This window comes from Ctenocephalides felis, unplaced genomic scaffold (genome assembly GCF_003426905.1).
Source record: "Ctenocephalides felis isolate EL2017-DRISC unplaced genomic scaffold, ASM342690v1 CF-g0.4_SCAFFOLD_01492, whole genome shotgun sequence".
Lineage (NCBI taxonomy): Eukaryota > Metazoa > Arthropoda > Insecta > Siphonaptera > Pulicidae > Ctenocephalides > Ctenocephalides felis.
In genome coordinates, this window is record NW_020537646.1 from 50557425 (window position 1) to 50582319 (window position 24895).

At 39.2% G+C, this 24895-nt stretch overlaps 11 non-coding genes across 11 annotated transcripts; all 11 read left to right on the forward strand.

Moving 5' to 3' along the window:
• Window positions 1-347: 347 nt before the first annotated feature.
• Window positions 348-420, forward strand: Trnaa-ugc. The gene has a single exon. It is a non-coding gene; the product is annotated as a tRNA-Ala (tRNA).
• A 7589-nt stretch (window positions 421-8009) lies between these two features.
• Trnaa-ugc lies at window positions 8010-8082 on the forward strand. The gene has a single exon. It is a non-coding gene; the product is annotated as a tRNA-Ala (tRNA).
• Window positions 8083-9275: 1193 nt separating this feature from the next.
• Trnaa-ugc lies at window positions 9276-9348 on the forward strand. Its single transcript has one exon. It is a non-coding gene; the product is annotated as a tRNA-Ala (tRNA).
• Window positions 9349-12228: 2880 nt separating this feature from the next.
• Window positions 12229-12301, forward strand: Trnaa-ugc. Its single transcript has one exon. It is a non-coding gene; the product is annotated as a tRNA-Ala (tRNA).
• A 4337-nt stretch (window positions 12302-16638) lies between these two features.
• On the forward strand, window positions 16639-16711 carry Trnaa-ugc. The gene has a single exon. It is a non-coding gene; the product is annotated as a tRNA-Ala (tRNA).
• A 464-nt stretch (window positions 16712-17175) lies between these two features.
• Window positions 17176-17248, forward strand: Trnaa-ugc. The gene has a single exon. It is a non-coding gene; the product is annotated as a tRNA-Ala (tRNA).
• A 511-nt stretch (window positions 17249-17759) lies between these two features.
• Window positions 17760-17832, forward strand: Trnaa-ugc. The gene has a single exon. It is a non-coding gene; the product is annotated as a tRNA-Ala (tRNA).
• Window positions 17833-18221: 389 nt separating this feature from the next.
• On the forward strand, window positions 18222-18294 carry Trnaa-ugc. The gene has a single exon. It is a non-coding gene; the product is annotated as a tRNA-Ala (tRNA).
• An 837-nt stretch (window positions 18295-19131) lies between these two features.
• On the forward strand, window positions 19132-19204 carry Trnaa-ugc. The gene has a single exon. It is a non-coding gene; the product is annotated as a tRNA-Ala (tRNA).
• A 1642-nt stretch (window positions 19205-20846) lies between these two features.
• Trnaa-ugc lies at window positions 20847-20919 on the forward strand. The gene has a single exon. It is a non-coding gene; the product is annotated as a tRNA-Ala (tRNA).
• Window positions 20920-21992: 1073 nt separating this feature from the next.
• Window positions 21993-22065, forward strand: Trnaa-ugc. The gene has a single exon. It is a non-coding gene; the product is annotated as a tRNA-Ala (tRNA).
• The last annotated feature ends 2830 nt before the right edge of the window (window positions 22066-24895 follow it).

The window sequence follows — 24895 nt, forward strand, 5'->3', positions numbered from 1 at the left end:
GAGTGGTTGTTGCTTAGCATGTGAGAAGTACCGGGATCGATACCCGACGCTTCCAAATCCTACTTTTTTATGTTTTGGTGATGATAAAAATCGTTGTGAATGATTGTTAAGTATAAAACCCGTAGAAACTTGGTATAAAATAATGTCACTTTGCGGGGGCGTAGCTCTATTGGTAGAGCGCTCGCTTTGCATGTGAGAGGTACCGGGATCGATACGCGACGCTTCCAAATCTTACTAATTTATATCTTGGTAACTTCGAAATCTTACTTTTTTATGTCTTCGTGATGACAATGTAATTGTTAAGTATAAAACCCGTAGAATCTATGAATAAAATAATGTCGCTTGCCGGGGGCGTAGCTCAGTTGGTAGAGCGCTCGCTTTGCATGTGAGAGGTACCGGGATCAATACCCGGCGCTTCCAAATCTTGCTATTTTATATCCTGGTAACTTCCAAATCTTACTTTTTTATGTTTTCGTGATAATAATGTAATTGTTAAGTATAAAACCCGCAGAATCTTTGAATAAAATAGTTTCTCAATTGGTAAAGCGCTTGCTTTGCACGTGCAAGGTAACGGATCGATACCCGGCGTTTCCAAATCTTACTATTTCATGTTTTGGTGGCGATAAATATTGATGTGAGTGGTTGTTGAGTACAAAACCCGTGAATCCTTTGAAAAAAAATGGCGCGCTCGCTTTGCATGCGAGAGGTACCAGGAACGATACCCGGTGCTTCCAAATCCCACTTTTTTATGTCTTGGTGATGATAAAAATGCTTGTGAATGATTGTTAAGTATAAAACGCAGTTCGATTGTAGCAGCCGAGCGATTCACATCAAATAAATAAATCGTAAATAATTGCATAATGTCTTCCGAGTCGGATGGTCAGTGCGGCCGACCACCTGACCCAAACCTTTTTACCTGCCGCTCTGCGATTGGAGAGTCAACAGCAGATGCAAGAAACACTAGCTTAAATAGATTGAGTGACATGGATTTTTGTGATACTGAAAGTGTAATTAGTGTAGAAAATGAATCAGTTAGTAGTTGTGATTTGAACATTAAGAATAGTGTTAATGTTAATTATAAATATAATATCAACGATGTAAGTGCAGATAGTAATAAAAGGGAAACGTTAGAACAAAAGGAAAACAAAGGGGAAAACAGTAATTTAGCGTCAAATAATAGTGATACAACAATGGAAATAACAAAAGATCTAATAAGTGATAACAATATAAACGATCAAAATAAATCAGATGAAAGAGTTAATCCATTAAATAATTTGATACGTTTCGAAGGTTGCGATATGGGCCCTTACACTATATTTGTTGAATCCAAGGACAAAAATATAGGCCGACTGCACCCGATGGCCTTGGGAAAAATCATACATAATGCAGGGGCATATTTCAAATTTGGTTTGACAGAAGTTTCGGTTATAGGAAAAAATAAAGTAAAGATGGAATTTAAAAGCGCCAGGGTGGCGAACAAAATTCTAGATGACAAAATTTTAGAAAAAAATAATCTGAAGGCATACATCCCAAAATACCTACTTGCAAGGCATGGCATAATATTTGATGTGGATGCGAATCTCTCAGAACAAGAAATTATAAACGCCATTGAAACAGACATTCCGGTTATAGACGTGGTATGTTTAAGACCGAAAAATAATAATACAATAAAATACTCATCACAATGTGTCAAATTAACGTTTAGGGGCACAAGTTTACCGAATAAGGTAGCTATACATTCGGTAAAATGTGAGTTTCGACCGTTTGTACAGAAAGTGGTCCAATGCTACAAATGCTGTCGGTTCAATCACGTTAAGGACCAATGTAGAGGAAAAGAGAGATGTATGAAATGTTCCGGAGAACATAATGCGAAAATATGTATAGCATCCAAATTTCTATGTGCGTTGTGCAATGGGGATCACGCTGCAAATGATAAAGAATGCACGGTATTTATTAAAAATAAAAAATTAAAGAAATTATGGCTTGGCAGAATCTAGCATACCATGAAGCCAGAAATATATTATATAAAGACAGCTATGCAAACAAGTCAAAAGCCGGATTCAGTTTCACGGGCAAAGATAAAGAATTTCCAGGTTTGTATGCAAAACCTGCATCTAGTACAGACAGCAAGATAACTAAAAATAGGTTCGACGCCCTTTCTGATTTAGAGGAGGAGGAGCAACCGGAATTTTTAAATCCGACAATCTTTCATAAACTTAAAAGAGCGACTTACAAAATTACCAAAAGCAATACTCCATTCAATTCTGGATCCTCAATAAAAAAACAGTCAGTGAAGGAACCTGTATCAAATAGAAATAACAAAACCGAATTTAACCTCAACCCAAGAAAAAGGTTAAAACCGAGCGTGGAACGTGAATCTGCAATAGTCGAAAATAATAGCAATGTTCAACAAGATGGTTCATTAAATTTCTTAAACGAATTCATTGAAAAAATTAAACATATATACATTCCTAGTAGCGCTGAACATTATAACCTGTTGTCAGAAATACTAAACAAATGATGAGGTCCAAAGTTGGACCCGACAAACAAGTTTGATTTGGCTGTGAGCACAGTATATTACGTATGGAAGCTTAAAATTATTTAGTGATAATAACTTAAAAAAAAATATAATAATAATAATAATGCTAAAAATTATTCAAATCAATATCAGATCTGTTTTTTCAAATAAGCTGCATCTAGAATCCTATTTAAACACCAACCATATAGATATCGTAATATTATCTGAAACATGGCTCAAAGATAATAATAGATTTCAGATATCTGGATACGCCTTTATATCAAAGAATATGGAAGATGGTTATGGAGGAGTTGGAATACTTATCCACCGAAGATACCAATTTCAGACGTTAAATTTAAACAGTTTCATTACCAATAAAATTCAGATTTGTGGAATTAAGCTGGCCATACATAACATAACACTTAATATTGTGGCGATTTATTGTGCCCCCGGGCACAAGACAGGAACGGAATATTGGGTGTCGCTATTCCAGGAACTAAATCAACCGTTAATACTAGCAGGGGACTGTAATGCTCACCACATAAGTTTTGGAGGGTTAAAAAACAATAATGCAGGCATAAATCTTAGTGAAGCCATAAACTCAGAGGGTTTATGTCTTATGAATGACGGAACACCTACAATGATAAGAAGACACGATAGGAATCCTTCCGCGGTAGACTTAACAATATGCAGCCCATCAGTGATGATTAGGGCTGAATGGAGTGTATTAAATGAAACTCTAGGGTCTGATCATTTAGCAATTAGTATTAATGTTAAATTAGGCAATGATAATAAGTTTAAATACAATCATAGTCCAGTAAACAGATATCGGTGGAAAATTAAAGATGCAGATTGGTCAGGTTATGCGCAAACTGTAGACAGAATGTTGTCGAATACTAATCTCAACTCTAATCCGATGATTTCCTATTCCAAGTTTATTGAATGCATTAATAATGCAGCACTAATGAATATTCCAAAAACAAATCCGTATTTGGGTACGAAATATAGAAATAAATCAAATCCTTGGTGGGACGAGGAGTGCAACAAAGTGAAGAAAATAAAATCGGAAGCAATTAAGAAATACAAAGAAATACCAAACATAGACAATTATATAAAATACAAGCGAGCGGTAGCTAAGTGTAGATTTGTATTTAAAAAGAAAAAATACGATAAATGGACAGAGTTTTGTAACTCTTTCTCCAGAGACATGTCTTCACAACAAATCTGGCACCATATAAAGGTCATGAAAAATGGAGCCACTCGAACCAATGCATTTCCTAATAACTTAGCTGATCAGTTTCTTAACTCACTTACTCCGGATACGGTAATTAATGACGTCAACATACAGGACATAGAAAAAAATGACGAATTAGAAGGTCCCTTTACCATTGATGAATTACATTTGGCACTAAAAAGGAATAGTAATACTGCGCCGGGTAATGACAATATACATTACCCCATGCTAAGTAACCTATCAGATAAGGGAAAAAAAATTCTACTGAAGGTCTTCAACGACATCTGGACTAAAGAGATTGCTGTAAAAGACTGGAGGACATATATCACAATACCAGTTCTAAAGCCTAATAAGGATGCAACAAAAATAGAATCATATCGGCCGATTTCTCTAGCGTCATGTATGTCCAAAACATTCGAACGCTTAATGAAAAGAAGAATCGAGTGGTGGCTCGAGAATAAGAAGAAATTGCCAAGTTACATGCAAGGTTTCAGAAACAAAAGAGGCACGTATGATGTTCTAACTAGTTTCGTCTATGAAATTCACAACAACCTGGCCAAGAAAAATTGTGTATTGACTATCAACTTGGATTTGGAGAACGCATACAACAGGGTTCAAATACCGATTTTAATAAACATTCTATATGAATTAAAACTCCCTAAGAGATTTATTGTTCACATTTATCACTTATTGAAAGATCGAAAATTAGTCCTCAGATGTAAAGATACACATTATGGGCCACGGTATATGTCGGAAGGCTTACCTCAGGGTTCTGTCCTTAGTCCCTTGTTGTTCAACGTATACACGGCACACCTTCAAAATGAGATTGGCCAGGACGCTCGGATCATGCAATATGCAGATGATCTAATATTATCACATAGTGGAGTGTCATTAAATGATGTGATCAAAAAAATGGATCAGACCATGACGTCATTTGGAAAATGGACCACATCACTGGGATTTTCAATCTCCGAGAATAAAAGTGCAGTATCGTTTTTCACCAGACAAAGGAATTCTATTGCGATGGAGTCAATAAAATTAGGTAGATACACCTTAAAAATACAAACTACCACAAAATGTCTGGGTTTGACTATAGATAACAAATTACGATGGGGTCCACATTTGGAAAATCTGTCAAGAAAATGTGAAGATGCATTAAATATCTTGAGAGTATTAAATCACATGATGTATGGCGCTGACGTGAAGGTTGCAATCAGGATATATAAACAGCTTATATTATCTAAACTTGATTATGGCTGCTTCATTTATGGGGATGCAAGTAAAAATCTACTACGCAAACTGGATACCCTGCAAAATAAAGCTATAAGGTATTGCCTGGGAGTTTTGCGTTCAACGCCCATTAACGCCTTACATGTGGAAGCACACATAATGCCTCTGCATTTGAGGAGGAAACTGTTAGCAACGAAATTCGTTATTGACAGAATAAGGTCCAACAACGTAGAGGTGATACAAAAAATTAGTAGTGCTAACAACTGTCAGAACAGACAATATTGGCAGAATAAGAAGAAACCTATACTTATGTCAGTGATCTCGGAAACTGAATACAAATGCAAGCCATTAGAAGAACAAAACAAAGCAACAAAATTCTACTTCAACTATGAAATCACGACTACAAACCTTCAAAATATCATACAGACGGAATTTTGTAATATATATAGCAGTCCAATTGATTGGGGGTATAGATTAGAAATTGAAGATAAAATTAAAAACACGTTTCCGGACTTCGAGGTTTTCTTCACAGATGGTTCAAAAGGTCCTGAGGGCGTAGGTGCTTGCATCTATCATCAGAACACTAACTTATATACTAAATATAAGTTAGATATAAATGCGTCGATTTATACAGCTGAAATGTACGCCATAAACAAATGTATTCGAAACATCGCCTCACTTAGCTTGGAGAAAGCCGTTGTATTCAGTGATAGCCGATCATCTTTAGAGAGCCTGCTATCTATAGGCAGGGACCCAAGTTTTTTAGTGTTAGATACTCTTAATCATATACATAACATACTCTCGAAAAGAAAATCCGTTTACTTAATTTGGATCAAGAGTCATATTGGAGTAACAGGGAATGAAGCTGCTGACAAAGGAGCAAAAGATGCAATAAACACGGGTATAATCGTAGAAGATGGAATATCCCACCAAGATATCAAAAACCTCTTTAAGGCAAAGATATACAAGGAGTGGCAATTGGAATTCCAAGAGTCAAGTCGTGAAAAAGGACAGTTTTATGCAGCCATACAAGAACAAATTCCTGTCAGACCATGGTTCGACAAATTTATGAGGAGTCGTCATTTTTACTGCATTTTTAATCGTCTGAGAACCAATCACACCTTTACGCCTTTCCACTTGAATAGGATCGGAATTAACATCAATCCGTATTGTCATTGTCTTGGCGAAGCAAATAATGCAGATGCCAATCACCTAATTATGGAGTGTAGACATATGGAGGAAAAAAGAGAAAAACTATGGAATAAATTAACAGAACTGAGGATCCCACTTCCCACAAACCTGAGACTGATGTTGGCAGACACTGTAACTTATGATGCTATATACGAGTATATATGTGAAACTAGATTAATGGTATAGAGATTCAACATGTGTAATTAAAATTAGGTGTATATATGTATATTGATGTGTCTTTGTGTATGTATATGCGTGTATATATATATATATGTATATGTATGTATATATATATAGGTGTGTGAATGAGTATGTATGCATGTGGATTTATATATATATATGTATATTAGTCTTAATTTTTGTAGATGTGAAATTTTGTAGTCAATGGCCAATGTACAAGCTTACAAAGCCAATAAAAAATAAATAAAAAAAAAAAAGTATAAAACGCGTAGAATCCTTGAATAAAATAATGTCACTTCCAGGGGGCGTAGCTCAATTGGTTGAGCGCTCGCTTAGCATGTGAGAAGTGAGTGGTTGTTGAGTATAAAACTCGTGAAACCATAGCTCAAATGATTGAGCGCTCGCTTAACATATGAGAGGTACCGGGATCGATACCCGGCGCATCCGAATGTTACTATTATTTGTCTTGGTGGCAATAAAAATTATTGTGAGTGGTTGTTGAGAATAAAACATGTGAATCCTTTGCTTAGCATGTGAGAGGTATCAGGATCGTAGCCCGGCGCTACTTACTTACTTACTTTTTTACGTCTAGTCTTACTTTTTTACGTCTTGGTGATGATAAAAATTATTGTGTCTCTTTCTTTCTCTTTGTTAAGTATAAAACCCGTAGAATCTTTGAAAAAAGGTCATTTGCCGGGGGCGAAGCTCAAATGGTTGAGCGCTCGCTTAGCATGTGAGAGGTATCGGGATCGATACCCGGCGCTTCCAAATGTTACTATTTTATGTCTTGGTGGCGATAAAAATTGATGTGAGTGGTTGTTGCTTAGCATGTGAGAAGTACCGAGGTTGATAACCGGCGCTTCCAAATCTTACTATTTTATATCTTGGTAACTTCCAAATCTTACTTTTTTATGTCTTCGTGATGATAATGTGGGTGATTGTTAAGTATAAAACCCGTAGAATCTTTGAATAAAATAATGTCACTTGCCGGGGGCGTAGCTCAGTTGGTAGAGCGCTCGCTTTGCATGTGAAAGGTACCGGGATTAATACCCGGCACTTCCAAATCTTTCAATTTTATGTCTTGGTGGCGATAAAAATTGATGTGAGTGGTTGTTGCTTAGCATGTGAGAAGTACCGGGATCGATACCCGGCGCTTCCAAATCCTACTTTTTTATGTTTTGGTGATGATAAAAATCGTTGTGAATGATTGTTAAGTATAAAACCCGTAGAAACTTGGTATAAAATAATGTCACTTTGCGGGGGCGTAGCTCAATTGGTAGAGCGCTCGCTTTGCATGTGAGAGGTACCGGAATCGATACGCGACGCTTCCAAATCTTACTAATTTATATCTTGGTAACTTCCAAATCTTACTTTTTTATATCTTCGTGATGACAATGTAATTGTTAAGTATAAAACCCGTAGAATCTTTGAATAAAATAACGTCGCTTGCCGGGGGCGTAGCTCAATTGGTAGAGATACCCGGCGCTTTCTAATCTTACTATTTTTTGCCTTGGTGGCGATAAAAATTATTGTGAGTGGTTGTTGAGTATAAAGCACTTGTTTTATATTATGTTACTTGTTTATGTCTTGATTATAAAAATTATTGATTGAAGTATGAAACCCGTTGAATATTTGAATAAAATAGTTTCACTTGCCGGGGGCTTAGCTCAGTAGGTAGAGCGCTCGCTTTGCATGTGAGAGGTACCGGGATCGATACCCGGCGCTTCCAAGTCTTACTATTTTATATCTTGGTAACTTCCAAATCTTACTTTTTTATGTTTTCGTTATGATAATGTAATTGTTAAGTATAAAACCCGTAGAATTTTTGAATAAAATTATTTTGCTTGCCAGAGGCGTAGCTCAATTGGTAGAGCGCTCGCTTTGCACGTGCAAGGTAACGGATCGATACCCGGCGTTTCCAAGTCTTACTATTTTATGTTTTGGTGGCGATAAATATTGATGTAAGTGGTTGTTGAGTACAAAACCCGTGAATCCTTTGAAAAAAAAATGGCGCGCTCGCTTTGCGTGCGAGAGGTGCCAGGAACGATACCCGGTGCTTCCAAATCCTACTTTTTTATGTTTTGGTGATGATAAAAAAGCTTGTGAACGATTGTTAAGTAGAAAGCCCGTAATATCCTTGAATAAAATAATGTCACTTCCAGGGGGCGTAGCTCAATTGGTTGAGCGCTTGCTTAGCATGTGAGAAGTGAGTGGTTGTTGAGTATAAAACTCGTGAAACCATTGCTTAGCATGTGAGACGTACCAGAATTTATATCTTGGTAACTTCGAAATCTTACTTTTTTATGTCTTCGTGAGGACAATGTAATTGTTAAGTATAAAACCCGTAGAATCTTTGAATGAAATAATGTCGCTTGCCGGGGGCGTAGCTCAGTTGGTAGAGCGCACGCTTTGCACGTGCAAGGTAACGGATCGATACCCGGCGTTTCCAAGTCTTACTATTTTATGTTTTGGTGGCGATAAATATTGATGTAAGTGGTTGTTGAGTACAAAACCCGTGAATCCTTTGAAAAAAAAATGGCGCGCTCGCTTTGCGTGCGAGAGGTACCAGGAACGATACCCGGTGCTTCCAAATCCTACTTTTTTATGTTTTGGTGATGATAAAAAAGCTTGTGAACGATTGTTAAGTATAAAGCCCGTAATATCCTTGAATAAAATAATGTCACTTCCAGGGGGCGTAGCTCAATTGGTTGAGCGCTCGCTTAGCATGTGAGAAGTGAGTGGTTGTTGAGTATAAATCTCGTGAAACCATTGCTTAGCATGTGAGACGTACCAGGACCGATGCCCGGCGCTTCCAAGTCTTACTTTTTTATGTCTTGGTGATGATAAAAATTATTGTGAGTCTCTCTCTCTTTCTCTTTGTTAAGTATAAAACCTGTAGAATCTTTGAATAAAATACTTGCCGGGGGCGTAGCTCAATTGGTAGAGCGCTCGCTTTGCACGTGAGATGTACCGGGATCGATACGCGGCGCTTCCAAACGCGCCGGGTATGAACAGCGTTGAACATGTTTACTATTTTATGTCTTGGTGGCGATAAAAATTGATGTGAGTGGTTGTTGCTTAGCATGTGAGAAGTACCGCAGAGCGCTCGCTTTGCATGTGAGAGGTATCGGGATCGATACCCGGCACTTCCAAGTCTTACTTTTTTATATCTTGGTAACTTCCAAATCTTACTTTTTTATGTCTCCGTGATGATAATGTAATTGTTAAGTATAAAACCCGTAGTATCTTTGAATAAAATAATGTCATTTGCTGGGGCCGTAGCTCAATTGGTAGAGCGCTCGCTTTGCATGTGAGAGGTACCGGGATCGATCCCCTGCGCTTCAAAATCTTACTTTTTTATGTCTTGGTGACGATGAAAATTATTGTGAGTCATTGCTAAGTATAAAACCCGTGGACTCCTTGTATAAAATGAGGTCATTTGAAGGGTACCGGGGTCTATACCCGGCGCTTCCAAATCTTACTATTTTATATCTTGATAACTTTCAAATCTTACTTTTTTATGTCTTTGTGATGATAATGTGAGTGATTGTTAAGTATAAAACCCGTAGAATCTTTGAATAAAACAATGTCACTTGCCGGGGGCGTAGCTCAATTGGTAGAGCGCTCGCTTTGCATGTAATATGCAAAAAATTGGTGTGAGTGGTTGTTGCTTAGCATGTGAGAAGTACTGGGATCGATTCCCGGCGCTTCTAAATCCTACTTTTTGGTGTCTTGGTGATGATAAAAATTGTTGTATATGATTGTTAAATATAAAACCCGTAGAAACTTTGAATAAAATATTGTCACTTGGCGGGGGCGTAGCTCAATTGGTAGAGCGCTTGCTTTGCATGTGAGAGGTATCTGGATCGATACCCGGCACTTCCAAGTCTTACTATTTTAAATCTTGGTAACTTCCAAAATGATAATGATAATGTAATTGTTAAGTATAAAACCCGTATAATCTTTGAATAAAATAATGTCACTTGCCGGGGGCGTAGCTCAATTGGTAGAGCGCTCGCTTTGCATGTGAGAGGTATCGGAATCGATATCCGGCGCTTCAAAATCTTACTTTTTTATGTCTTGGTGACGATGAAAATTATTGTGAGTCATTGCTAACTATAAAACCCGTGGACTCTTTGTATAAAATGAGGTCATTTGAAGGGTACCGGGGTCTATACCCGGCGCTTCCAAATCTTACTATTTTATATCTTGGTAACTTTCAAATCTTACTTTTTATGTCTATGTGATTAATGTTTATATTTGGTGGCGATAAATAATGATGTGAGTGGTTGTTGAGTACAAAACCCGTGAAACCTTTGAAAAAAATGGTTGAGCGCTTGCTTAGCATGTGAGAGGTACCGGAATCTATACCCGGCGCTTCCGATTGTTACTATTTTTTGTCTCGGTGGCGATAAAAATTATCGTGAGTGGTTGTTTAGTATAAAACATGTGAAACCTTTGCTTAACATGTGAGAGGTACCAGTACCGATGCCCGGCGCTTCCAAATCTTACTTTTTTATGTCTAGGTGATGATAAAAATTATTGTGTCTCTTTCTTTCTCTTTGTTAAGTATAAAACCCGTAGAATCTTTGAATAAAATAAGGTCGCCTGCCGGGGGCGTACCTCAAATGGTTGAGCGCTGGCTTAGCATGTGAGAGGTATCGGGATCGATACCCGGTGCTTCCAAATGTTACTATTTTATGTCTTGGTGGCGATAAAAAATGATGTGAGTGGTTGTTGCTTAGTATGTGAGAAGTACCGGGATCGATACCCGGCGCTTCCAAATCCTACTTTTTTATGTTTTGGTGATGATAAAAATTGTTAAGAATGATTGTTAAGTATAAAACCCGAAGAATCTTTGAATAAAATAATGTTACTTCCAGGGGGCGTAGCTCAATTCGTAGAGCGCTTTCTTTGCGCGTGAAAGGTACTGGGATCGATACCCGGCGTGATCACGTGAAACCTTTGCTTAGCATGTGAGAGGTATCAGGATCGATGTCCAGCGCTTCCAAACCGTACTTTTTTATGTCTTGGTGTTGATAAAAATTATTGTGAGTGTCTCTTTCTTTCTCTTTGTTAAGTATAAAACCCGTAGAATCTTTCAATAAAATAATGTCACTTGCCGGGGGGTAGCTCAATTGGAAGAGTGCTCACTTGGGGTGTCAAAGGTACCGGGATCAATACCCGGCGCTTCCAAATCTTACTTTTTTATGTCTTGGTGACGATGAAAATTATTGTGAGTCATTGCTAAGTATAAAACCCGCGGACTCTTTGAATAAAATGAGGTCATTTGAAGGGTACCGGTGTCGATGCCCGGCGCTTCCAAATCTTACTATTTTATGTCTTCGTGATGATAATGTGATTATTAAGAATAAAACCCGTAGAATCTTTGAATAAAATGACGTCACTTGCCGGGGGCGTAGCTCAATTGGTAGAGTGCTCGCTTTGCATGTGAGAGGTACCGGGATCGATACGCGGCGCTGCCCAATCTTACTATTTTATGTCTTGGTGGCGATAAAAATTGATGTGAGTGGTTGTTGCTTAGCATGTGAGAAGTACCGGGATCGATACCCGACGCTTCCAAATCCTACTTTTTTATGTTTTGGTGATGATAAAAATCGTTGTGAATGATTGCTAAGTATAAAACCCGTAGAAACTTGGTATAAAATAATGTCACTTTGCGGGGGCGTAGCTCTATTGGTAGAGCGCTCGCTTTGCATGTGAGAGGTACCGGGATCGATACGCGACGCTTCCAAATCTTACTAATTTATATCTTGGTAACTTCGAAATCTTACTTTTTTATGTCTTCGTGATGACAATGTAATTGTTAAGTATAAAACCCGTAGAATCTATGAATAAGATAATGTCGCTTGCCGGGGGCGTAGTTCAGTTGGTAGAGCGCTCGCTTTGCATGTGAGAGGTACCGGGATCGATACCCGGCGCTTCCAAATCTTGCTATTTTATATCTTGGTAACTTCCAAATCTTACTTTTTTATGTTTTCGTGATAATAATGTAATTGTTAAGTATAAAACCCGCAGAATCTTTGAATAAAATAGTTTCGCTTGCCAGGGGCGTAGCTCAATTGGTAAAGCGCTTGCTTTGCACGTGCAAGGTAACGGATCGATACCCGGCGTTTCCAAATCTTACTATTTCATGTTTTGGTGGCGATAAATATTGATGTGAGTGGTTGTTGAGTACAAAACCCGTGAATCCTTTGAACAAAAATGGCGAGCTCGCTTTGCATGCGAGAGGTACCAGGAACGATACCCGGTGCTTCCAAATCCTACTTTTTTATGTCTTGGTGATGATAAAAATGCTTGTGAATGATTGTTAGGTATAAAACCCGTAGAATCCTTGAATAAAATAATGTCACTTCCAGGGGGCGTAGCTCAATTGGTTGAGCGCTCGCTTAGCATGTGAGAAGTGAGTGGTTGTTGAGTATAAAACTCGTGAAACCATAGCTCAAATGATTGAGCGCTCGCTTAACATATGAGAGGTACCGGGATCGATACCCGGCGCATCCGAATGTTACTATTATTTGTCTTGGTGGCAATAAAAATTATTGTGAGTGGTTGTTGAGAATAAAACATGTGAATCCTTTGCTTAGCATGTGAGAGGTACCAGGATCGTAGCCCGGCGCTTCCAAGTCTTACTTTTTTACGTCTTGGTGATGATAAAAATTATTGTGAGTGTCTCTTTCTTTCTCTTTGTTAAGTATAAAACCCGTAGAATCTTTGAAATAAGGTCATTTGCCGGGGGCGAAGCTCAAATGGTTGAGCGCTCGCTTAGCATGTGAGAGGTATCGGGATCGATACCCGGCGCTTCCAAATGTTACTATTTTATGTCTTGGTGGCGATAAAAATTGATGTGAGTGGTTGTTGCTTAGCATGTGAGAAGTACCGAGGTTGATAACCGGCGCTTCCAAATCTTACTATTTTATATCTTGGTAACTTCCAAATCTTACTTTTTTATGTCTTCGTGATGATAATGTGGGTGATTGTTAGGTATAAAACCCGTAGAATCTTTGAATAAAATAATGTCACTTGCCGGGGGCGTAGCTCAGTTGGTAGAGCGCTCGATTTGCATGTGAAAGGTACCGGGATTAATACCCAGCACTTCCAAATCTTTCAATTTTATGTTTTGGTGGCGATAAAAATTGATGTGAGTGGTTGTTGCTTAGCATGTGAGAAGTACCGGGATCGATACCCGGCGCTTCCAAATCCTACTTTTTTATGTTTTGGTGATGATAAAAATCGTTGTGAATGATTGTTAAGTATAAAACCCGTAGAAATTTGGTATAAAATAATGTTACTTTGCGGGGGCGTAGCTCAATTGGTAGAGCGCTTGCTTTGCATGTGAGAGGTACCGGGATCGATACGCGACGCTTCCAAATCTTACTAATTAATATCTTGGTAACTTCCAAATCTTACTTTTTTATATCTTCGTGATGACAATGTAATTGTTAAGTATAAAACCCGTAGAATCTTTGAATAAAATAACGTCGCTTGCCGGGGGCGTAGCTCAATTGGTAGAGATACCCGGCGCTTTCTAATCTTACTATTTTTTGCCTTTGTGGCGATAAAAATTATTGTGAGTGGTTGTTGAGTATAAAGCACTTGTTTTATATTATGTTACTTGTTTATGTCTTGATCATAAAAATTATTGATTGAAGTATGAAACCCGTTGGATTTTGAAAAATTTTCACCGGGGCTTAGCTCAGTAGGTAGAGCGCTCGCTTTGCATGTGAGAGGTACCGGATCGATAACCCGTTCCAAGTCTTACTATTTTATATCTTGGTAACTTCCAAATCTTACTTTTTTATGTTTTCGTTATGATAATGTAATTGTTAAGTATAAAATCCGTAGAATTTTTGAATAAAATAATTTCGCATGCCAGAGGCGTAGCTCAATTGGTAGAGCGCTTGCTTTGCACGTGCAAGGTAACGGATCGATACCCGGCGTTTCCAAGTCTTACTATTTTATGTTTTGGTGGCGATAAATATTGATGTAAGTGGTTGTTGAGTACAAAACCCGTGAATCCTTTGAAAAAAGAAATGGCGCGCTCGCTTTGCGTGCGAGAGGTACCAGGAACGATACCCGGTGCTTCCAAATCCTACTTTTTTATGTTTTGGTGATGATAAAAAAGCTTGTGAATGATTGTTAAGTATAAAGCCCGTAATATCCTTGAATAAAATAATGTCACTTCCAGGGGGCGTAGCTCAATTGGTTGAGCGCTCGCTTAGCATGTGAGAAGTGAGTGGTTGTTGAGTATAAAATTCGTGAAACCATTGCTTAGCATGTGAGACGTGCCAGGACCGATGCCCGGCGCTTCCAAGTCTTACTTTTTTATGTCTTGGTGATGATAAAAATTATTGTGAGTCTCTCTCTCTTTCTCTTTGTTAAGTATAAAACCTGTAGGATCTTTGAATAAAATACTTGCCGGGGGCGTAGCTCAATTGGTAGAGCGCTCGCTTTGCACGTGAGATGTACCGGGATCGATACGAGGCGCTTCCAAACGCGCCGGGTATGAACAGCGTTGAACATGTTTACTATTTTATGTCTTGGTGGCGATAAAAATTGATGTGAGTGGTTGTTGCTTAGCATGTGAGAAGTCCCGGGATCGATACGCCGTAATCCTACTTTTTTATATCTTGGTGATGATAAAAATTGTTGTGAATGATTGTGAATCATAAAACCCGTAGAAACTATGAATATAATAATGTCATTCGGCGGGGGCGTAGCTCAATTGGTAGAACGCTCGCTTTGCATGTGAGAGGTACCGGAATCGATACCCGGCGTTTCCAAATCTTACTATATATTATGTTTGGTGGCGATAAAAATTGATGTAAGTGGTTGTTGAGTACAAAACCCGTGAAACCTTTAAATAAAATGACGTTACTTGCCGGGGGCTTAGCTCAAGTTTTTGAGTGCTCGCTTAGCATGTGAGAGATACCGGGATCGATATCCGGCGCATTCAAATCTTACTATTTTTTGTCATGGTGGCGATAAAAATTATTGTGAGTGGTTGTTAAGTATAAAACACGTGAAACCTTTGCTTATCATGTGAGAGGTACCGAGATCGATACCCGGCGCTTCCAAATCTTACTTGTTTATGTCTTGGTGAAGATAAAAATTATTGTGAATGATTGTTAAGTATAAAACCCGTAGAATATTTGAATAAAATAAGGTCAACTGTTGGGGGCGTAGCTCAAATGGTTGAGCGCTCGCTTAATATATGAGAGGTACCGAGATCGATACCCGGCGCATCCGAATGTTACTATTTTTTGTCTTGGTGGCGATAAAAATTATTGTGAGTGGTTGTTGAGAATAAAACACGTGAAACCTTTGCTTAGCATGTGAGAGGTACTACGATCGTAGCCCGGCGCTTCCAAGTCTTACTTTTTTACGTCTTGGTGATGATCAAAATTATTGTGAGTGTCTCTTTTTCTCTTTGTTAAGTATAAAACCCGTAGAATCTTTGAAATAAGGTCACTTGACGGGGGCGTAGCTCAAATGGTTGAGCGCTCGCTTAGCGTGTGAGAGGTATCGGGATCGATACCCGGCGCTTCCAAATGTTACTATTTTATGTCTTGGTGGCGATAAAAATTGATGTGAGTGGTTGTTGCTTAGCATGTGAGAAGTACCGGGATCGATACCCGGCGCTTCCAAATCCAACTTTTTTATGTTGTGGTGATGATAAAAATTGTTGTGAATGATTGTTAAGTATAAAACCCGTAGAAACTATGAATAAAATAATGTAATTTAGAGGGGGCAAAGCTCAATTGGTACAGCGCTCGCTTTGCATGTGAGAGGTAACGTTATCGATACCTGGCGCTTCCAAATCTTACTATTTTATATCTTGGAAACTCCCAAATCTTACTTTTTATGTCTTTGTAATGATAATGTGAATGATTGTTAAATATAAAACCCGCAGGATCTTTGAATAAAATAATGTCGCTTGCCGGGGGCGTGGCTCAATCGATAGAGCGTTCGCTTTGCATGTGAGGGGTAACGTGATCGATACCCGGCGCTTCCAAATATTACTTTTTTGTGTCTTGGTGACGATAAAAATTATTGCGAGTCATTGCTAAGTATAAAACCCGTGGACCCCTTGAACAAAATGAGGTCACTTGAAGGGAACCGGGGTTGATACCCGGCGCTTCCAGATCTTACTATTTTATATCTTGGTAACTTCCAAATCTTACTTTTTTATGTCTTCTTAATGACAAAGTAATTGTTAAGTATAAAACCCGTAGAATCTTTGAATAAAATAACGTCGCTTGCCGGGGGCGTAGCTCAATTGGTAGAGCGCTCGCTTTGCATGTGAGAGGTACCGGGATCGATACCCGGCGCTTTCTAATCTTACTATTTTTTGCCTTGGTGGCGAAAAATAATATAAAAATTATTGTGCCGGGATCGATACCCGGCGTTTACAAATCTTACTATTTTATGTTTTGGTGGCGATAAATATTGATGTGTGTGGTTGTTGAGTACAAAACCCGTAAAACCTTTGAAAAAATTGGCGTTACTTGCCGGGGGCGTAGCTCAATTGGTAGCGCTCGCTTGGCGTGTCAGAGGTACCGGGGTCAATACCCGGCGCTTCCAAATCTTACTTTTTTATGTCTTGGTGACGATGAAAATTATTGTGAGTCATTGCTAAGTATAAAGCCCGTAGACTCTTTGAATAAAATGAGGTCATTTGAAGGGTACCGGTGTCGATACCCGGCGCTTCCAAATCTTACTATTTTATGTCTTCGTGATGATAATGTGATTATTAAGAATATAACCCGTAGAATCTTTGAATAAAATGATGTCACTTGCCGGGGGCGTAGCTCAATTGGTAGAGTGCTCGCTTTGCATGTGAGAGGTACCGGGATCGATACGCGGCGCTTCCCAATCTTACTATTTTATGTCTTGGTGGCGATAAAAATTGATGTGAGAGGTTGTTGCTTAGCATGTGAGAAGTACCAGGATCGATACCCGGCACTTCCAAATCCCACTTTTTTATGTCTTGGTGATGATAAAAATTGTTGTGAATGATTGTTAAGTAGAAACTATGAATAAAATTATGTCGTTCGGCGGGGGCGTAGCTCAATTGGTACAGCGCTCGCTTTGCATGTGAGACGTAACGTGATCGATACCTGGCGCTTCCAAATCTCACTTTTTTATGTCTTGTTGACGATGAGAATTATTGTGAGTCATTGCTAAGTATAAAACCCGTGGACCCCTTGAATAAAATGAGGTCACTTGAAGGGAACCGGGGTTGATACCCGGCGCTTCCAAATCTTACTATTTTATATCTTGGTAACTTCCAAATCTTACTTTTTTATGTCTTCGTGATGATAATGTGAGTAATTGTTAAGTATAAAACCCGTAGAATCTTTGAATCAAGAAATGTCACTTGCCGGGGGCGTAGCTCAGTTGGTAGAGCGCTCGCTTTGCATGTGAGAGGTACCGGGATTAATACCCGGCACTTCCAAATATTTCTATTTTATGTCTTGGTGGCGATAAAAATTGATGTGAGTGGTTGTTGCTTAGCATGTGAGAAGCACCGGGATCGATACCCGGCGCTTCCAAATCCTACTTTTTTATGTTTTGGTGATGATAAAAATCGTTGTGAATGATTGTTAACTATAAAACCCGTAGAAATTCGGTATAAAATAATGTCACTTTGCGGGGGCGTAGCTCTATTGGTAGAGCGCTCGCTTTGCATGTGAGAGGTACCGGGATCGATACGCGACGTTTCCAAATCTTACTAATTTATATCTTGGTAACTTCGAAATCTTACTTTTTTATGTCTTCGTGAGGACAATGTAATTGTTAAGTATAAAACCCGTAGAATCTTTGAATGAAATAATGTCGCTTGCCGGGGGCGTAGCTCAGTTGGTAGAGCGCTCGCTTTGCGTGTGAGAGGTACCGGGATCGATACCCGGCGCTTCCAAATCTTACTATTTTATATCTTGGTAACTTCCAAATCTTACTTTTTTATGTTTTCGTGATGATAATGTAATTGTTAAGTATAAAACCCGTAGAATCTTTGAATAAAATAGTTTCGCTTGCCAGGGGCGTAGCTCAGTTGGTAGAGCGCTTGCTTTGCACGTGCAAGGTAACGGATCGATACCCGGCGTTTCCAAATCTTACTATTTCATGTTTTGGTGGCAATAAATATTGATGTGAGTGGTTGTTGAGTACAAAACCCGTGAATCCTTTGAAAAAAATGGCGCGCTCGCTTTGCATGCGAGAGGTACCAGGAACGATACCCGGTGCTTCCAAATCCTACTTCTTTATGTCTTGCTGATGATAAAAATGCTTGTGAATGATTGTTAAGTATAAAACCCGTAGAATCCTTGAATAAAATAATGTCACTTCCAGGGGGCGTAGCTCAATTGGTTGAGCGCTCGCTTAGCATGTGACAAGTGAGTGGTTGTTGAGTATAAAACTCGTGAAACCATTGGTTAGCATGTGAGACGTACCAGGACCTATGCCCGGCGCTTCCAAGTCTTACTTTTTTATGTCTTGGTCATGATAAAAATTATTGTGAGTCTCTCTCTCTTTCTCTTTGTTAAGTATAAAACCTGTAGAATCTTTGAATAAAATACTTGCCGGGGCGTAGCTCAATTGGTAGAGCGCTCACCGGGGTCGATACCCGGCGCTTCCAAATCTTACTAATTTATATCTTGGTAACTTCCAAAGTTTACTTTTTCATGTCTTCGTGATGATAATGTTAGTGATTATTAAGTATCGATGTACCCTAGAATATTTGAATAAAATACTTGCCGGGGGCGTAGCTCGATTGGTAGAGCGCTCGCTTTGCATGTGAGATGTACCGGGATCGATACCCGGCGCTTCCAAATCTTACTATTTTATGTTTTGGTGGCGATAAAAATTGATGTCAGTGATTGTTGCTTAGCATGTGAGAAGTACCGGGATCGATACTCCGTAATCCTACTTTTTTATTTCTTGGTGATGATAAAAATTGTTGTGAATGATTGTGAAGTATAAAACCCGAAAAACTATGAATAAAATAATGTCATTCGGCGGGGCCGTAGCTCAATTGGTAGAGCGCTCGCTTTGCATGTGAGAGGTAACGGAATCGATACCCGGCGTTTCCAAATCTTACCATATTATGTTTTGGTGGCGATAAAAATTGATGTAAGTGGTTGTTGAGTACAAAACCCGTGAAACCTTTGAATAAAATGGCGTTGCTTGCCGGGGGCTTAGCTCAAGCTTTTAAGTACTCGCTTAGCATGTGAGAGATACCGGGATCGATATCCGGCGCATTCAAATCTTACTATTTTTTGTCATGGTGGCGATAAAAATTATTGTGAGTGGTTGTTGAGTATAAAACACGTGAAACCTTTGCTTATCATGTGAGAGGTACCGGGATCGATACCCGGCGCTTCCAAATCTTACTTGTTTATGTCTTGGTGAAGATAAAAATTGTTGTGAATGATTGTTAAGTATAAAACCCGTAGAAACTTTGAATAAAATAATGTCACTTGGCGGGGGCGTAGATCAATTGGTAGAGCGCTCGCTTTGCATGTGAGAGGTACAGGGATCTTGCCGGGGGCGTAGCTCGATTGGTAGAGCGCTCGCTTTGCATGTCAGAGGTATCGGGATCGATACCCGGCGCTTCCAAATCTTACTATTTTATGTCTTGGTGGCGATAAAAATTGATGTGAGTGGTTGTTGCTTAGCATGTGAGAAGTATCGGAATCGATACCCGGCGCTTCCAAACAATACTTTTTCATGTCTTGGTGATGATAAAAATTGTTGTGAATAATTGTTAAGTTTAAAACCCGTAGAATCTTTGAATAAAATAATATTACTTTCAGGGGGCGTAGCTCAACTGTTAGAGCGCTTGCTTTGCACGTGCAACGTAAAGGGATCGATACCCGGCGTTTCCAAATCTTACTATTTTATGTTTTGGTGGCGATAAATATTGATGTGAGTGGTTGTTGAGAACAAAACCCGTGAAACCTTTGAAAAAAATCGCGTTACTTGCCGGGGGCGTAGCTCAATTGGTAGAGCGCTCGCTTGGCGTGTCACAGGTACCGGGGTCAATACCCGGCGCTTCCAAAGCCTACTTTTTTATGTCTTGGTGATGATAAAAATTGTTGTGAATGATTGTTAAGTAGAAACTATGAATAAAATAATGTCATTCGGCGGGCTCGTAGCTCAATTGGTACAGCGCTCGCTTTGCATGTGAGGGGTAACGTGATCGATACTTGGCGCTTCCAAATCTTACTAATTTATGTCTTGGTGACGATGAGAATTGTTGTGAGTCATTGCTAAGTATAAAACCCGTGGACCCCTTGAATAAAATGAGGTCACTTGAAGGGAACCGGGTTTGATACCCGGCGCTTCCAAATCTTACTATTTTATATCTTGGTAACTTCCAAATCTTACTTTTTTATGTCTTCGTGATGATAATGTGAGTGATTGTTAAGTATAAAACCCGTAGAATCTTTGAATAAAATAATGTTACTTGCCGGGGGCGTAGCTCAGTTGGTAGAGCGCTCGCTTTGCATGTGAGAGGTACCGGGATTAATACCCGGCACTTCCAAATATTTCTATTTTATGTCTTGGTGGCGATAAAAATTGATGGAGTGGTTGTTGCTTAGCATGTGAGAAGTACCGGGATCGATACCCGGCGCTTCTAAATCCTACTTTTTTATGTTTTGGTGATGATAAAAATCGTTGTGAATGATTGTTAAGTATAAAACCCGTAGAAATTTGGTATAAAATAATGTCACTTTGCGGGGGCGTAGCTCTATTGGTAGAGCGCTCGCTTTGCATGTGAGAGGTACCGGGATCGATACGCGACGCTTCCAAATCTTACTAATTTATATCTTGGTAACTTTGAAATCTTACTTTTTTATGTCTTCGTGATGACAATGTAATTGTTAAGTATAAAACCCGTAGAATCTTTGGTAGAGCGCTCGCTTTGCATGTGAGAGGTACCGGGATCGATACCCGGCGCTTCCAAATCTTACTACTTTATATCTTGGTAACTTCCAAATCTTACTTTTTTATGTCTTCGTAATGACAATGTAATTGTTAAGTATAAAACCTGTAGAATCTTTGACTAAAATAACGTCGCTTGCCGGGGGCGTAGCTCAATTGGTAGAACGCTCGCTTTGCATGTGAGAAGTACCGGAATCGATACCCGGCGCTTTCTAATCTTACTATTTTTTGCCTTGGTGGCGATAAAAATTATTGTGAGTGGTTGTTGAGTATAAAGCACTTGTTTTATATTATGTTACTTGTTTATGTCTTGATGATGATAAAAATTATTGATTGAAGTATGAAACCCGTTGAATATTTGAATAAAATAATGTCACTTGCCGGGGGCGTAGCTCAATTGGTAGAGTGCTCGCTTTGCATGTGCGAGGTATCGGGATCGATACGCGGCGCTTCCCAATCTTACTATTTTATGTCTTGGTGGCGATAAAAATTGATGTGAGAGGTTGTTGCTTAGTATGTGAGAAGTACCAGGATCGATACCCGGCGCTTTCAAATCTTACTATTTTATATCTTGGTAACTTCCAAATCTTACTTTTTTATGTCTTCGTGATGATAATGTAATTGTTAAGTATAAAACCCGTAGAATCTTTGAATAAAATAATATGGCTTGCCGGGGGCGTAGCTCAATTGGTAGAGCGCTCGTTTTGCATGTGAGAGGTACAGGGTTCGATACCCGGCGTTTCCAAATCTTACTATTTTATATCTTGGTAACTTCCAAATCTTACTTTTTTATGTCTTCGTGATGATAATGTAATTGTTAAGTATAAAACCCGTAGAATCTTTGAATAAAATAATGTCGCTTGCCGGGGGCGTAGCTCGATTTGTAGAGCGCTCGCTTTGCATGTGAGAGGTATCGGGATCGATACCCTACGCTTCCAAATCTTACTATTTTATGTCTTGGTGGCGATAAAAATTGATGTGAGTGGTTGTTGCTTAGCATGTGAGAAGTAGCGGAATCGATACCCGGCGCTTCCAAACAATACTTTTTCATGTCTTGGTGATGATAAAAATTGTTGTGAATAATTGTTAAGTTTAAAACCCGTAGAATCTTTGAATAAAATAATATTACTTTCAGGGGGCGTAGCTCATTTGTTAGAGCGCTTGCTTTGCACGTGCAACGTAAAGGGATCGATACCCGGCGTTTCCAAATCTTACTATTTTATGTTTTGGTGCCGATAAATATTGATGTGAGTGGTTGTTGAGTACAAAACCCGTGAAACCTTTGAAAAAAATCGCGTTACTCGCCGGGGGCGTAGCTCAATTATTAGCGCGCTCGTTCTGCTTGCGAGAGGTACCGGGATCGATACCCGGTGCTTCCAAATCCTACTTCTTTATGTCTTGGTGATGATAAAAATGCTTGCGAATGATTGTTAAGTATAAAACCCGTAGAAACTTCGAATAAAATAATGTCACTTCCAGGGGGCGTAGCTCAATTGGTTGAGCGCTCGCTTAACATGTGAGAAGTGAGTGGTTGTTGAGTATAAAACTCGTGAAACCATCGCTTTGCATGTGAGACGTACCAGGGTTGATGTCCGGCGCTTCCAAATCTTACTTTTTTATACCTTGCTGATGATAAAAATTATTGTGATTGTTAAGTATAAAACCCGTAGAATATTTGAATAAAATATGGTCACCTTCCGGGGGCGTAGCTCAAATGGTTGAGCGCTTGCTTAGCATGTGAAAGGTACCAGGTCTTTTTCATGTCCTCGTGATGATACCGTAATTGTTAAGTATAAAACCCGTAGAATCTTTGAATAAAATAATGTCACTTGCTGGGGGCGTAGCTCAATTGGTATAGCGCTCGCTTGGCGTGTCAGAGGTACCGGGATCAATACCCGGCGCTTCCAAATCTTACTTTTTTATGTCTTGGTGACGATGAAAATTATTGTGAGTTATTGCTAAGTATAAAACCCGTGGACTCTTTGAATAAAATGAGGTCATTTGAAGGGTACCGGTGTCGATACCCGGCGCTTCCAAATCTTACTATTTTATGGCTTCGTGATGATAATGTGATTATTAAGAATAAAACCCGTAGAATCTTTGAATAAAATAATGTCACTTGCCGGGGGCGTAGCTCAGTTGGTAGAGCGCTTGCTTTGCATGTGAGAGGTACCGGGATTAATACCTGGCACTTCCAAATCTTTCAATTTTATGTCTTGGTGGCGATACAAATTGATGTGAGTGGTTGTTGCTTAGCATATGAGAAGTACCGGGATCGATACCCGGCGCTTCCAAATCCTACTTTTTTATGTTTTGGTGATGATAAAAATCGTTGTGAATGATTGTTAAGTATAAAACCCGTAGAAACTATGAATAAAATAATGTCATTCGGCGGGGGCGTAGCTCAATTGGTACAGCGCTCGCTTTGCATGTGAGGGGTAACGTGATCGATACCCGGCGCTTCCAAATCTTACTTTTTTATGTCTTGGTGACGATGAAAATTATTGTGAGTCATTGCTAAGTATAAAACCCGTAGACCCCTTGCATAAAATGAGGTCACTTGAAGGGAACCGGGGTTGATACCCGGCGCTTCCAAATCTTACTATTCTATATCTTGGTAACTTCCAAATCTTACTTTTTTATGTCTTCGTGATGACAATGTAATTGTTAAGTATAAAACCCGTAGAATCTTTGAATAAAATAATGTCGCTTGCCGGGGGCATAGCTCAGTTGGTAGAGCGCTCGCTTTGCATGTGAGAGGTATCGGGATCGATACCCTGCGCTTCCAAATCTTACTATTTTATGTCTTGGTGGCGATAAAAATTGATGTGAGTGATTGTTGCTTAGCATGTGAGAAGTACCGGGATCGATACCCGGCGCTTCGAAATCGTACTATTTTATGTCTTGGTGGCGATAAAAATTGATGTGAGTGGTTGTTGCTTAGCATGTGAGAAGTACCGGGATCGATACCCGGCGCTTCTAAATCCTACTTTTTTATGTCTTGGTGATAAAAATTTTTGTGAATGATTGTTAAGTATAAAACCCGTAGAAACTTTGAATAAAATAATGTCAATCGGCGGGGGCGTAGCTCAATTGGTAGAGCGCTTGCTTCGCATATGAGAAGTACCGAGATCGATACCTGGCACTTCCAAGTCTTACTTTTTTATATCTTGGTAACTTCCAAATCTTACTTTTTTATGTCTCCGCGATGATAATGTAATTGTTAAGTATAAAACCCGTAGTATCTTTGAATAAAATAATGTCACTTGCTGGGGCCGTAGCTCAATTGGTAGAGCGCTCGCTTTGCATGTGAGAGGTACCGGGATCGATACCCTGCTTTTCAAAAACTTACTTTTTTATGTCTTGGTGACGATGAAAATTATTGTGAGTCATTGCTAAGTATAAAACCCGTGGACTCTTTGTATAAAATGAGGTCATTTGAAGGGTACCGGGGTCTATACCCGGCGCTTCCAAATCTTACTATTTTATATCTTGGTAACTTTCAAATCTTACTTTTTTATGTCTTTGTGATGATAATGTGAGTGATTGTTAAGTATAAAACCCGTAGAATCTTT